The sequence below is a fragment of the Cetorhinus maximus genome, chromosome 10, assembly GCF_964194155.1.
Source record: "Cetorhinus maximus chromosome 10, sCetMax3.hap1.1, whole genome shotgun sequence".
In the NCBI taxonomy this organism is placed as follows: Eukaryota; Metazoa; Chordata; class Chondrichthyes; order Lamniformes; family Cetorhinidae; genus Cetorhinus; species Cetorhinus maximus.
The window spans coordinates 103,341,610-103,356,976 of NC_135888.1; positions in this window are offsets into that span (position 1 = coordinate 103,341,610).

Consider the following 15,367-nt stretch of genomic DNA (forward strand, 5'->3'; position numbering starts at 1 on the left):
ATCATTCTTTAGTAAAGTACTTTACAACTGTTTTCAGTGTTGCCTAGTTGTCAATTAACACAAGCTTCCAGATGGTGGTTGCAAGCCCAATGAACCTGCCCAGCCATGAGCCTCCAAACAGGAAAAGCTGCAGTAATGATTTTCGCCCATTTTGAATTGCTAACAAGTTGCTGAATTAATTTAGATTTTGTGGAAATGTTTCTGTGTGGCCTGAGGAAAATAGACTGTTAACACAACTACTAAGCGATGCACAATGTAAGAACTCTGCACAGAGGGTTTCTTGGATGGTCTACTTACAATAAAAATTGCTGCAAATGGTTTGGGGCAGGAGATTTAAAAAAGTATTGTAATTGGAAATATTATCCACCACCAGAAAAATGGGGAAGGAGCTACATTAAAAGTGCTATATAAATGCAATTTATGAGATTTCCATCAACAAACATTAAAAGCAAGTTAACAGGGAGGCAAGCTGGCCGCCTCTCCATGGCAGATGATGAACATTTATGAGCATCACAGAATGATACATACAGAAGGCTAAATACTGATGCTGCATCCAATTCGGCCCATTGTGCCTGTTCTGATTCTTTGATAGAGCTATTCAACTAGTCCTGTTCCCTGGCTCTTTCCCCATAACCCTGCAAATCATTTCCATTAAAATATTTATTCAATTTTTTTTCAAAATTACTATTGAATCTGTTTCCACCACCCTTTCAGGTAATGCATTCCAGATCATAATAATGCAGTAAGGAAATATATTTCTTGACGTCTCCTCTAGTTTTTTTGCAAATCACTTTAAATCTGTGTCCTCTAGTGACCGACCCCTCTTCCACTGGAAAGAGTTTGTCCTTATTTACTCTATTGAAATTGTTCATGATTTTGAACACCTCTATCAAATCTCATCTTAACCTTTGGACAGCAACACCAGCTTCTCCTGTCTCTCCACCTAACTGAAATTCATCACCCTGGTACCATTCTATTAAATCTCTTCTGCACCCTCACTAAGGCCATAAAATCCTTCCTAAAGTATAGTACCCAAAATTGAACACAGTACTCCAGCTGAGGCCTAAACAGTGTTTTATAAAGGTTTAGCATAACTTCCTTGCTTTTATGCTATTATATCAATTTAGTTAAATTTTATCTGCCATGTGCCTGCCTGTTTCACCAGCTGTTTATGACCACCTGGAGTCTGTCACTGTCCTCCTCATTATTTACTACATTTGCTGAATTTTGTATCATCTGAAATCTTTGAAATTATGACCTGTATGCAAAACTCCACATCATTAGTGTATATGAAAAAAAGCAATGGCCCAAATACTGACCTGGGGGATCACCATTGTATTCCTCCCTCCAGCCTGAAAAACAACCATTCACCACACATCTCTGCTTTCTCTTCCTTGGTTAATTTTGTATTCATACTGTCACTTTTCCTTTACTCCCATGGCCGCTCATTGGTATACAATAATCCATATACAATTCTTTTGGAAATAATGTGCACCACTAACTGGCTCTTGCAAATATCATTTGTTTTTACATTTAATAAAACATTGTCCTTTCAAATGATATATACCTGTGGAAAAAGCTCAGCAATGTTGACAGTGACTTTAACAACCCTTTGGATTAATATAACAGAATTAAATGTTGTTAGATGAAATGAAGCTTGTAAAAGATGTAGGTTCAATTACCACAAAGTATGTTTTAACAACAACATGTTATTTTACTTTTCACCCAGATTAATTTTGCATGTTTTTCTCACTGGCTGATTACTTTTAACATGGATTTAAATGTAAACTTGCCCTTAACCCAAACTTCCCACATGTCTGTTACACTTTCTGGAACTCAACCAGCAACAAATACTAGGTTCTATAGATTCACTTATATTTCCCCAAGTCTTTTTCCTTAACATGTATTTAATAATTCTTAATAGTTTAAACTAGAATAAATATTGCTCATTATACACAGATCGTTTGATGAAGTTCCTAGTTTTATTTTGCAAATTAATACTGAATTTACATTCTCTGAATCGTGATATTTAATTTGGCCATTTAACTAAGGGCAGTCAACAGGTATAGATAGGAGTGTTGTGGATATGAGCTAGCTGGGACTATTTACTACCAGCTGGCAGAAGAGGAGGGAGCTCAAGATAGCTCTTACTCCAAATCAATGACTAAACTGGAATGTAGGCTCACCTCCAATGAGCTGGGACCACCCTGATGTTACTTTCAACTCCAATCAATCGGAGGACAGATAGAAGTTTTCATTTCTTAACTGCAAGAGTAGGTAAATGAATTAAATGCATTGCTGGGCAAAGAGCAATGAAATTCTTCAGAGGTGTGTCTAACTGAATATTCAATCAAAGTACCAGGATTCAAATCCATGACTTCAAGAGTGCCAGTTAAAAATATGAATGGCTATGTTGCTATTAAGAAAATGCTTTCAATCTAATATTTATCTATTTCTTACCAGTCTCCAAGAACCCCTCATTCTGAGAAACAAAAGAAAAATGATGGGGTTAGCCTGGGGGTTAAAGGGAAATCTAAAATGTCGTGGAGAAGAATTTTCACAACATTTAGACTTTACTAATTTTCACTTGTGATGGTAAAACTGTTTCATGGTAGATAAAAAGTTGAGGTGAAAATCACATTGACAGCAAAAAGAGCTCAGCCACCACTGCAGGTATTTTTTTTTAAATGAAACTATTAGATCCTTTAATTAAAAAAAATAATAAGCCTCTGAAGTGATTTATATTCATGGATTTTGTGTCAGCTCTCAGAACCAGCAGTTGAAATTGTTGTAGATTTCCTGGGGCAAGCTGCTATAAATCACCTCTGAGATCCGTTACTCTGTTAACATACTTTATTTTAGTGTGAGATTAATTTAAGAGCCTCATTTAGGCTCTTTTCATACAGAACATCTTCAGTATAGACCTCCTGAGAGACTGTAGAAATAAATTAATTGTATTCCTGCCGAATTGTGTTAATGACCCATGCTGGTACCTTTTGCTGCCTTAGTTTGTATTTCTGTCTAATATATCTTCAGTAACATTATGGTTTCCGGACTAAGCTGTGAACATGATGTTCTGGACAATACTCTATCAATCTCGAATGATGGAGTTGTTTTTTTAATGTCCCAGTGGCCAATACTTTGCACCTCAGATTTTACGTTCCTCTAAGGCTGAACTTAGCAGTACTGTCGAATCAGCATCGCAAACAGTAGCATACCTTTGCAATTATTAAGTTAGAATCAACCAGATGCTAGGTCAGCATTGTCTTCTGCCTCAGTATCTCATCAGGCAGGCCTTGGATGTCAGGGATGACTGAGGTGTTGCCCCTGATTTTCAGTTGCTGGCTGCCCATTTTTCAGGTTGATGGCCAAGCCTTGAATTTCCCCCCCCTCCCGTGGAGTCGAGCCCTACCCAAACCCAGAATCCGAGAAAATGCTGTATTAAACAGGTGCTGCTCTGTCCTAGGATGAGATGTTGAACAGAAACTCTACATGCCTGTTTGGATGGCTAGCACCTCAGGTACTCAATTTATTGGAGTTCTTTGAAGGATCACATGTGCTGTGGATAAAAGGGAACTGGTGGATGTATTGTACTTAGATTTCCAGAAGGCATTTGATAAAGAGCCACATCAAAGGCTATTGTGGAAAATAAAAGCTCATGGTGGAGGGGGTAATATATTGGATGGTAGAAGATTGACTAGTTAACAGTAAACTGGGTGGCCATAAATGGGTCTTTTTCTGGTTGGCAAGATGTGACGAGTGGATGCCAGAGGGATCAGTGCTGGGGCCTCAACTTTTTGCAATTTATAAAATGACTTGGATGAAGGGACAGAAAGTATGGTTGTTAAATTTAGTGATGACACAAAGATAGGTATGAAAGTAAGTTGGGAAGAGAACATTATGAGGCTACGAGACAACATAGGTTAAGTGAGTGGGCAAAGATCTGGCAAATGGAGTATTGATGTAGGCAATTGTGAAATTGTCCATTTTGGAAGGGAGAATAAAAAGCATATTATCTAAATGGTGAGAAATTGCAGAGATTCAAAGGGATCTGGGTATCCTAATGCATAAATCACAAAAGGCTAATATGCAGGTACAGCAAGTAATTAGGAAAGCTAATAGAATATTATCATTTATTGTGAGGGAAATTGATTACAAAAGTAGGGAGGTTATGTCTCAGTTGCACAGGACACTGGTGAGACCACATCTGGAGTACTGTGTACAGCATTGGTCACCTTATTTAAGGAAGGATGTAAATGCATTAGAAGCAGTTCAGAGACTATTACTAAACTAATACAAGGAATGGGCGGTTGTCTTATGAGGAAAGATTGGACAGGCTAGGCTTGTACCCGCTGGAGTTTAGAAGAGTAAGAGGTGACTTGATTGAAACATACAAGCTTCTGAGGGGTCTTAACAGGGTGGATGTGGAAAGGATGTTTCCTCTTGTGGGGAGAATCTAGAACTAGGGATCACTGTTTAAAAATAAAGGGTCGCCCATTTAAGACAGAGATGGAAAGAACTTTTTCTCTCTGAGGATAGAGAGTCTTTGGAACTCCCTTTCTCAAAAGGCAGTGGAAGCAGGGTCTTTGAATGTTTTCAACACAGAGCTAGATAGGCTCTTGATAAATAAGGGGGTGAAAGGATATCTGGGGTAGGTGGTAGGTTACAATGAGATCAGCCATGATCTTATTGAATGGTGGAGCAGGCTCAAAGGGCTGAGTGGCTTACTCCTGCTCCTAACTCGTATGTTCATATGTATTAGGAGACATATAGGGAGGTGTCTTAGCCAATATACTTCCCTGGATCAACACCAGCAAAAATTGATGACTAGTTATTTATCTTATTACCAATTTGTATAAAATAACTGCCATGCGCACCTAAATGCCAACAATCAGCAGATTATAAAATGAGTTACGATGTGTCAAGCGCTTTGGGATATTTCTGAAAGATGTAGCAAGGTGGTAAACAAGTGCCAGTCTTCCTTAACCGGGTAGAAAGTTTAGGGAAATTCTTGTTTTTCTGAACAATCCATTTTTTAACATTACTTTTCATGTACTGTGATAATGAAAAAAGCACTATTATTACAGCGGTAAAGTACTTAAATGTAAGGAATATTTTTGAGTATTATTAACCCCATAACTGCTGAAATAAATACTTAAAATACATCAATTAGAAAACACATTGGCCCAGAACTTGAGATTTCCGGAAGGTCATATCTCAGAGATAGCCACCAGGATGTGCTGGAGGACCCATTGGAAATCCCTGACAACGCGGGAATTTCCCAGGAAATTTGGACCGCCAATGGGCAATTACTCAGATTGAGCAGTTTAGGCCAATACTCGCTAGAGTTTAGAAGGATGAGAGGAGATCTAATTGAGGCATGTAAGATGCTAAAGGGGATAGACAAAGTAGACGTGGAGTGGATGTTTCCCCTTGTGGGGCATTCTAGAACGAGAGGACATAGTTTTAGGCTAAGGGGTGGTAGATTTAAATCAGAGATGAGGAGGAATTACTTTTCCCAAAGGGTCGTGAATCTGTGGAATTCACTACCTCAGAGTGCAGTGGATGCTAGGACGCTGAATAAATTTAAGGAGGAGATAGACAGATTTTTAATTAGTAACGGGTTGAAAGGTTATGGGGAAAGGGCGGGAAATTGGAGTTGAGGCCGAAATGAGATCAGCCATGATCATATTAAATGGTGGGGCAGGCTCGAGGGGCTGAATTGCCTACTCCTGCTCCTAGTTCTTATGTTCTTATATACCCAGTGCCTGGAGCCCTCCAAAACTGAGTTAAAGTTGCATAGTTCTGACTCATTTACCAGAATTGTTACCCAAGGCAAAGTAAGATGGATTAAAATCAGTTCTAAGTCCTGGTAATTATACCACTTACCACGTGACTTCCCACTGGACTGCCTGACCAATCAACTACCCCACTGAACCCATTCTCATTGAATGGCGGAGCAGTCTTGATGAGCTGAATAGCCTACTTCTGTTGCTATGTCTTATGGTTTCTCTTATGACTACCTCCCACCTGACTACTCCCCCGACCACCTAACTACCCCCACAGATGACCCCACTACACCCGACTCCCCCTGACCCCCACCTGACTACCCCGGCAGATGCCCCCACTACACCTGACTTCCCCGACACCCCCCCACCTGATTACCCCTTCAGACACCCCACTACACCTGACCCCCCAACCCCCCCACCTGATTACCCCCACAGACATCCCCATTACACCTGACCCCAGATCCCCACCCGTCCCCTGGACACTCTGGTCCACTCCTCCATCACTCCCAACACCTCATCCCCTTCCCATGCAATTGCAGAAGGTGCAACACCTGCCCCTTTACCTCCTGCCTCCTCACCATCCAAGAGCCCAGACAATCCTTTCAGGTGAAGCAGCGCTTCACTTGCACCTCCTTTAATTAGGTCTACTGCATTCGTTGTTCCCAAAGCAGTCTCCTCTATGGAGAGACCAAATGCACACTGGGTCACCGCTTTATGGAACACCTTTGGCCTGTCTGCAAGTATGACCCAGACCTTCTTGTCGCTTGTCATTTCAACATACCATCCTGCTCTCATTTCCTTCCCCACTCAGATCCCCCCCCACACCTAACTACCCCCATGCCTGAATAGCACCCAATTAACCGCCTACGTCCTGACTACCCCTCCTACCCGATTAAACCTCCCTGACCCCCTGACTACACTCCGACTCCCCAGTTACCCCTTCTCAAAGTGGCTTTGGGGCATTTATATTTACCGAAATACACAGCAAGTGCTGTAAAAAGGGGGAGTGGCTTGGCTTCCCCCCACACCTGTGCTTTGAGGGAAGTCTCTGTGCTCCACATTTCTGAGGTGGCCTGGTTTGGAAGTCCAAGCAAGAAATGTAGACCTCTGGTGCAAGGTAAGTAAAAGGGAGTGGAGTGACAATCCGATGGTGCTTGCCACTCCTCAGAAGATGTGGCCCATTGTTTTTCTTGTTCTTTCATCACATTTTCCCTCATGCTTTTTCTCTTCCCCATGATTTCTCTCCATTAATGTTTGGCTACAAACAGAAGACATTGGATCAACCTTCAAATTCTTCAGAAACAGGTGCCTCCTGCCTGATACCAATGTCATTGGCCCCAAACCTCTTTATTTATTCAGCCTGCATTTGGCTGATGCCAGTGGGCTGTGGGCCCCAAACAGGCACACTGCTGCTGCTCGGCTGTGGGATGGTGGGAAATTGGCATTGAGCCAGCTGGAAAGCCATGTGGGGGAGGCAAGTACGAGCGGGAGCCTCAAACTGATCAGAAGCAGGTTGAAGTTTTTTTGTGTAGGCTGCCTAATTGGTCCTACCAGGCTACTTAATATATTTTACTGGGCCATTTGTGAGTAGCCTTTAGTAGTCTCTTTTAAAATTAGCTGGTTATCGACCAACTAATGTCTGATAACTGTGCTCGCTGCACCATTTTGAATGCGAAAATTGCTGTTAGATCCCTACAACTGGCATTGGACTCAATTTGCATATTTAAGCAGCCTCCCATCTGCTTCAGGCTATTTGCCCTTATGTAGGCCTCCACGTAAATAGCATTAGCCAGGCCTTGAGCATCAATTGGCAGGTGAGATAAGCCCCTTCCAAAGCCCAATTTTTTGATGCCTGCGGTCTATATTTTAGGTGAGGAATAGGCAGCTTAGTAAAAATTGCCTCCATTCTATATTGCATATCTTCTCGTTTGCAAAAATGTATACACGAATCCCATCCTGCACATTCAGTGACATTAAATGACAATGCACAAAGTGCAGAATATTTCATGCTGGGTGCCAAACATGCTTGAGGTGAGAGGAGGAGTTCATGAATGTTACCACATCAGTTGCATTTTAATCTGATGCACTGTCTGCTTCTTCACGTGGGCATAAAGGATCCCATTGCACTATAGGAAGATGAGGGAGGGAATGTTTGGCCAACATTTATGTCTCAACCGGCAACATCAGAACAGAGTAATCAGTTGTTTGTTGTTTCTGTGTGCTTGTTGTGTGCAAATAGACCTTTATGGTTTCCTGCAGATTGAACTCCTGTGAAGGTGGGCCTGAGCTTTCCAACAGGGCCTGCCTCCTTTGGTTCATATCCTGTAGTAGGACCACCAACTCTTGGCATTAGATGGGATAAGGTTGTTTAAACGTCACTATTGTGCTATTGTGATCAATGGGCTAGAAATTTGCCTGCGTTAGTTTTAATTAATGAATGGTAATGTTTTCACTGCTTGCAATGGAATTACTTTGGGCTCTAGTTGCAGCCTAGTTTACAGTTTAGTGTAATACAGGCCGACATAGAGTTTGCATGATTTGGGGAAAGTGTTTGCAGATCCCGCTCAGTGCTTGAGACAAAAAAAATGTAAAATATGTTTGTATAACTGCTTGCCTCACAGGGAAATTAATTTTCTAAATAGTTAGTCCTTCAAATTGACAAATTCTAAACAACTCATTACCATGGAAAACAGACAGTAATTGACAATTTTAATGGCACAATAGGTTTTCTAAGAGGTGATCATTCTCATGAAATTTAAACACTTAATTAGAAATGAAGTGCAGTTGGATCATTGGAGAGTCCATTTTTAAACCTACTGTAGTCTCTCATCACTCACTGGAAACCCTCAAAATTTTGCTGTCACTCCTATTTGAAGCCGTGTCATGGGTCATGATAGGTACTGGCACTTCAGAGGAGGCCCTGTGTGCCTTTCTCTTGGAGGGGTGAATCTCTGTAGCACTGGCAAGCGGCATACTTTTGAATGTTACTGGAGGCATTTGATGAGTGGTAGCATAAATTGACAGTGTGGTATTCATAGGTTGTATAAGCAATGTCCCTGAAATATCAAGGGTTCCAGCTTTGTAGTGGTTGATTCTTAACTGCCCTCTGAAATAGCTTAGCAAACCATTCAGTTGTACCAAAACCACTCCCAAAAAACTATGTTCCATACAGAGTGTGGGGAAGAAAAGAGATGACTTACCACCACCTTCTTAAGGGCAATTAGGGATGAACAATAAAGACTGGCCTTGCCAGCTGTGCCCATATCCGATGAATGAATTAAAAAATAATTTCCCCTACTGACAACCAAAGGATCTGGGGTTTGCACACATTGGATTCATCGCCCATCTCCAGTTTATCATTGACTATACTCGTATTGACCTTCACATGATTCTATCTGGGCAGATGGGAAAATGTTAGATTCCCACTGCATGTCTGCCTCCACTATGGGGCTGTGTTCAACACTCCTACTGATCTGCTGGAGATTTATAATCTGACTGAATCCCCCGTCCATTTGGTCTCTTGAATTCTTTATTGGGTTTATTAGTAATGACATTGTATTTATGCCCTCTAATTGACTCCCCAGAAGTGGGAACATGAAACATTGGCCTGAATAATACACTTCGAAAACAGGAGTGAAACACGCATGCGCCAACGTTTTATCGGGTGCGAAAACGTCAGGTTGCATTCCCAGCGTCATCGTGCCAGTCTTGGATAATAGTTAGCGGTCGGGTCTGGAAATCAGGACCCTGCCCGCACTAGGCAAACTGAAGGTAATAGGATAGTTGTGCTCATGTGAAAAGGCAATCGGCTGCCACAATGCGTGCAGAATAGAATAAAATGCTTTCAGAGTGGGATTTACGCCAGCCGTGTTTCCCATTATTTTATCAGGCAGGCTGTAATGGTGGCTTGCCGGAGGGCAGAGTTAAATCTTGGCTGCTTATTGTTCTTTGACCACTGGATGTGCTTCGTGGAAGATGTACTTAGATTGACTTAAGCTCATGACTTAAGAGCCTAAGCCCTCAAGTACAGAGGTCCATTTCTGCATTGCTCTGCTAAAGGGGCCAGAGTGGCCCTTTAAATTACAAACCGTGACTTCGATCCGGGTCACAGCCAACAAGCTCCAGTATCCTGCCCTACTGCTCTAATTGGGTGGGATGCTCTCAGTCTGTGGCCAAGAACCCACCTAGCAGTCTTGATTGGTCCAATTTTTTTTAGCGTTTTTGGGTGGCGGTTTTGGAAGTCTCAATCCTGGCCACTTCCAGGTGCATGGCCTGCATGCTGCATCAGTGGATGTTATTCAGCCCATTCTGTCCATGCCTACCAAATATCGAACCTCTTCATAATTTTCACTCTTCGCTTTTCTAGGATAAAGAACCTCAGCCTGTTAAGTCTTTCCTGATAGATGTACTTTCTCAGTTCTGGTATCAATCTTGTCAGTCGTTTTTGCGCTTTCTCCGGTTTTACAATATCCTTTTTGTAATATGGAGACCGGAACTGTGGCCAGTACACTAAAGTGTGGCCTAAGCAAAGTTCTATACAAGTTTAGCACAACTTTCCTGCTTTTGAATTCTACTCCTCTAGAAATGAATCCCAGTAAATGAACTTTTTAATGGCATTATTAACCTGCCTTGCTACTTTTAATGATTTGTAAATCTGTTCCTAGATCCCTTTGCATCTGCACTCCATTTAAATCTTTATTTTCCAAAAAGTAGGAGGCCTCCTTAATCCTCGTACCAAAATGCAATGCCTCATACTTATCTATATTCAAATTAATTTGCCATTTAACAATAGAACAATCGAAACAATAATCAAGGAAAAACTTAGTCACTTGGAGAGCCAGCGTGGATTTGTAAAATTCAAATTGTGTTTGACTAACCTAATTGAATTTTTTGATGAACTAACAGAGAAAGTTGATGAAAGAAATTCAGTGCATGCATTCCCTGTGGATTTTAATAATATTTGACAAAGTACAACATAAAAAGTTAATTAACAAGGTGGAGGCCCATGGAATATGAAGGGTTGGTGTCAGCTTCGATAAAAATAGCTTACGGACAGAAACATTGAATCGTGGTAAATGGTTGTTTTTCAGACTGGAGGATGGTAGACAATGCAGTTCCCAATGACGCTACCACCATTTTTTTGATACATATAATTGATTTGGATATTTGAATACAGAGTAAAATTTCAAAATTTGCCAATAATACTAAATGTGGAGGTGTGCCTAGTGGTAAAGATGATACTAATCAACTGCAACACAACATAGGTAGGATAGCAGAATGGGCAGACAAGTAGCAGATAGAATTTAATACAGAGAATTGTAAGGTGATGCATTTTGATAGAAGGGATAGGAACAGGCAATATAGACTTAATGGCACAGTTTGAAATAGTGTAGAGGAACAGGGGGGCTCAAGGTTCATGTACATAGAACATTGAAGGTAGCAGGACATATTGAGAGATTAGTTAACAAAGCATATGGAATTTGACCTTCATAAATAGAAGTATTGATTACAAATGCTGGGAAGTTATGGTGAGCCTTGAAAGAAGAGTATTGCGTCCAGTTTTGGGCACCCCAGTTTAGGAAGTATATGAAGATCATTGAGAGGGTACAGAGGAGATTTACCAGCATGGTTTCAGGAATGAGAGATTTTAGCTACAAGTTTAAGCTGGAGAAGCTGGGATGGTTCTCCTTGGAGCAAAGGGGATTGAGGGGAGATCTGATGAGTATGACAGATTTAGATAAGGTAGACATAGAAAAGCTACTTCCATTAGTTGATGGTACGAGGGTTAGGGGACACAGAGTTAGGGTTTTGGGCAGGAGATAAGGTTGGAATTAAATATTTTTTTTATGCAGCGAGTGGTAATGACTTGGAACTTGCTGCCTATGAGAGTGGTGGAGGCAGAGATGATCAATAATTCCAAAAGGAAATTTGATAGGCATTTGAGTTAAATAAACTTGCAAGGAGATAGAGTGGGAGAATGTGACTAACTCAATGGCTTCACAGAGAGCTGGCATGGACTCAGTGGACTGAATGGTGGCCTCCTGAGCTGTAAATGACTCTATGGGCTGGATTTTATCCTTGGATCTTGGAAACACAAATCAGAGCTGTTGCCAACTTTGTGAACCTACACCATTTCTGTTCTCCCATGCCCACCATATTTTTGTCTCTGAGAGACATGGAGGATAAGGTTCAGCTATGCCACCTTCTTAAGCATGGTTGAGGCAGCGACAGAGGTGGGAAGGTGCCATGGCAGTCTGAGTTAGAAGGCCCACCTTGGTTCTCTTGGACATTGTCCCAGCTCCGTAGATCATTATTATGTCCCCTAGCCTTCATCCCGCTCCATGGCTCCCATGTATCCTCCATAGCCATTCACCAGTATCTGCAAAAAACATACCTCAGTAAGAGCAATAGAAATACTTTGAAATCGACTTAAAAAGCTAAACCTTTTATAATCTCCTTAAACTGTCAATCAAATACAGCCACCATACTACACAGGGGACAAAAAACTCCAATCCCATTGCTAAAAAGGTGCAATCTTCTAAGTGGTCATAATGTTGTGGAAGCAAACAAACATCCAGTTAAAAACTACATCGAAGACAGATAATCTTATGATATCCTAATAAAACTGTCAATCACACAAAGCTCTCAGTTCCCTGAACAAATGTGACAGCAATCTCCTGCTGAGCTAAGTACATTAGAAGCTTTTGAAACTTAGCCAAACATTAATACAATGGACCTTGTTGAAATTGAATGATCAGATGGCTTTTTTTTTCTAATTTAAAGCAGCTGGAAAATTTTCTTCTAAGTTAAAGCAGTCTGGACATTAAACTCACTGTTCAGATCATTCCAAAATCCAAGGATAAAATCCAGCCCATAGAGTCATTTACAGCTCAGGAGGCCACCATTCAGTCCACTGAGTCCATGCCAGCTCTCTGTGAAGCCATTCAGTTAGTCACAAATGTAATGCCCTAGCTGTGTCAACAAACCATTAGAGCTTAATACAATGGACCTTGTTGAAATTGAATGATCAGATGGTTTTTTTTTAATTTAAAGCAGCTGGAAAATTTTCTTCTAAGTTATAGCAGTCTGGACATTAAACTCACTGTTCAGATCATTACAGGAGGGTTCCCTAGCACCATTTTGTACAGTTTTGATTGCATAAAAGCACCTTTTCCAGTGAGAAATATCCTCCAATGCATCTTAACACTTACACGTTTCTAGTCAATGTAATGGTCAGCCTACCTTTCTGGGAGAGTCCCATGTTCATTCACTATATTAAAAACATGTCTACCTTATCAGACAGCACCTAATAAAGACATTTGAAGTTGTTAAAGCCATTGTAAACTTACCTGTCAGAATGTTCCTGACTCCTCAACAGGCTTCCCCAAAGTTCCTGAACTATCTTACCTGGTGCAGTTCCCACAGGCTTCCATAACCTGACGAAAATACCATTGGGCTTTAAATACAAGTTTCCTCTGTGCCTTCACAATGGCAACCCCAATGTCACAGGATGTGTGGGCTCACAACCCAAACTGTTTTCTACCTAGGGGAAGATTGTGTGCAGTTCAATTGGAGAGAGAATTTTGGATTTCTGGTCCTGTGGCCTTTATTTTTCCTCTTCCCCAATCCACTTCTGCCTTTTGTGGTGGACAGAAATCCAGTCCCATGACTCTATAAGCCATTCTGCAAGTTTGTATTTCATTAGCATTAAATTTACATTAATTGTATTTAATTTTACACAGATGGTGGGCATTCACTTGTGCTTCTCTAAATGGGAAAAGACTGAAAGGGTTAGAAGGTGCATGCTTGTAATGTGTATCTCTGTGTAAGTGCTTATAAAAGTGTGTAAAGATTGGTTCCAGTTCTTTCCTTCATCACCTGGCTTCCTGGAATATAACAATTAGGAGCTTAATAACAAGGCTTAGGAGCTCGCTATCAGCTTGCATTAACAACCGCAGTTACTACCAATTCTCATGCAATGCGTTTTTAATTACAGCAGCTTTGGAAGTTTGTCATTTCTGAAGCCCTGATTGCAGTGTTGTCATAAGTGGTAGATAAGTGATTGGTAAAATAAAGTGTAGACTAGTCTCCCTCGAGCTGTGAGCTTAACTGATGCTACTGGCTCTGATTTCTTATTGTATATACGTATCCTGACATAAAAACAGTCAAAATTATAAGAATACAAGAGCTTCAGACAAGAATAATTCAATGCTTTATAGCCTCTGTGAGACATTTTCTGAATATTTCATGAAGATGGACGAAGCTGAATAAAAATCATGAATTGATCTGATTTCCCATAGAAATTTCTTACGAACTTAATCATTTCAAAGATTCACAATTTTTCTTATTAAGTGGCTGGGTGCTGAGATAATTTGATATCTGGTGATACAAGAAAAGTTCTTTTGAGTATTAAGTACAATAGCTTACTGTAAAACTGGTGATTTTCACTTGATTGCCTATATTTCAGACACAGCATGGAACTAGAAATGAAATACCCAGATGCACAGATTAATTATAATCTATGCTCACGCTTTTTTTGTCATTTTAGTGAGGCTTTTTTGCAAGGAAACCTTTTCCAAGCTTTGTATTAACCATAATATTAAAGCCCTACTGCCTGAGATGTGAGGACCAGATGCAGCTGAATTTGAGTTCCCAGAGGCCCATTTAAACAGTCTCCCACAGAGTAAACACCGTTAATCACCTTCATTATACTGATAACACCTCCACATGGTCACAATGAATCTTACTTTGCCCATTCACTGCTAATGACAGTGACCTGACATATCCTTAAGTGCTGTTATATAAAAAATAGAATTTGCTGCAAGTTATACAGTAAATATTTTTAGCACCATGAGTCAATGCAATAATAAATATTTTCAAAAGTATACCAAAGAGCCCAGAAAACAATTATCTTACAACAGGTTCTCCCAATGTTTTTTTCTTAAAAAAATGATTTGGCTACTAATCAGCATCCTTAATGGCCTGTAATTCCCTGCAATTTACTTTAAGATGTATACTTCCCAAGCTGTTTTGTTTCATGACTCAACAAAAGCAAAAAATTGTCTGCAGTGAAAATACATTACCGAATTAAAGGAAAAGAATTAATCTTAAATGTTACTTAAATACTGCTTGAGTTTTTGGGCCATTGGTGTGGTATGAATTAATGTGTATTTTGTTATCTGTATGTAGCTATGTTTTAAGTATATTTTTGCAGGCGTTGAAAGACAATTCACTGTATACAGTCATGAACCTATATTCAGTGAGCCTGGAAGAGGTACAGTGATTGCCACAATAATCGAGAATTCTAAACACTCAGACGATGCAACTCAATTTCAACCTTTAAAGAGCACTCAATACTATTAAGAGTAAATTATTTTCTATCCAACAGAATCTGCCTACTCTTAAATGTACAAACACAACTCGAATACTTTTGTGTAGCTAATTAGATAGAATAAAAGCACAATAGCTCCTTTCAGTAACATTTTATGATCTATCATGACAATTTACTAATACGCCACAGTTTTGTCTAAACTTCCCTCGCAAAAACAAAGTTGACTGGCATTCTTAATACATGGGCC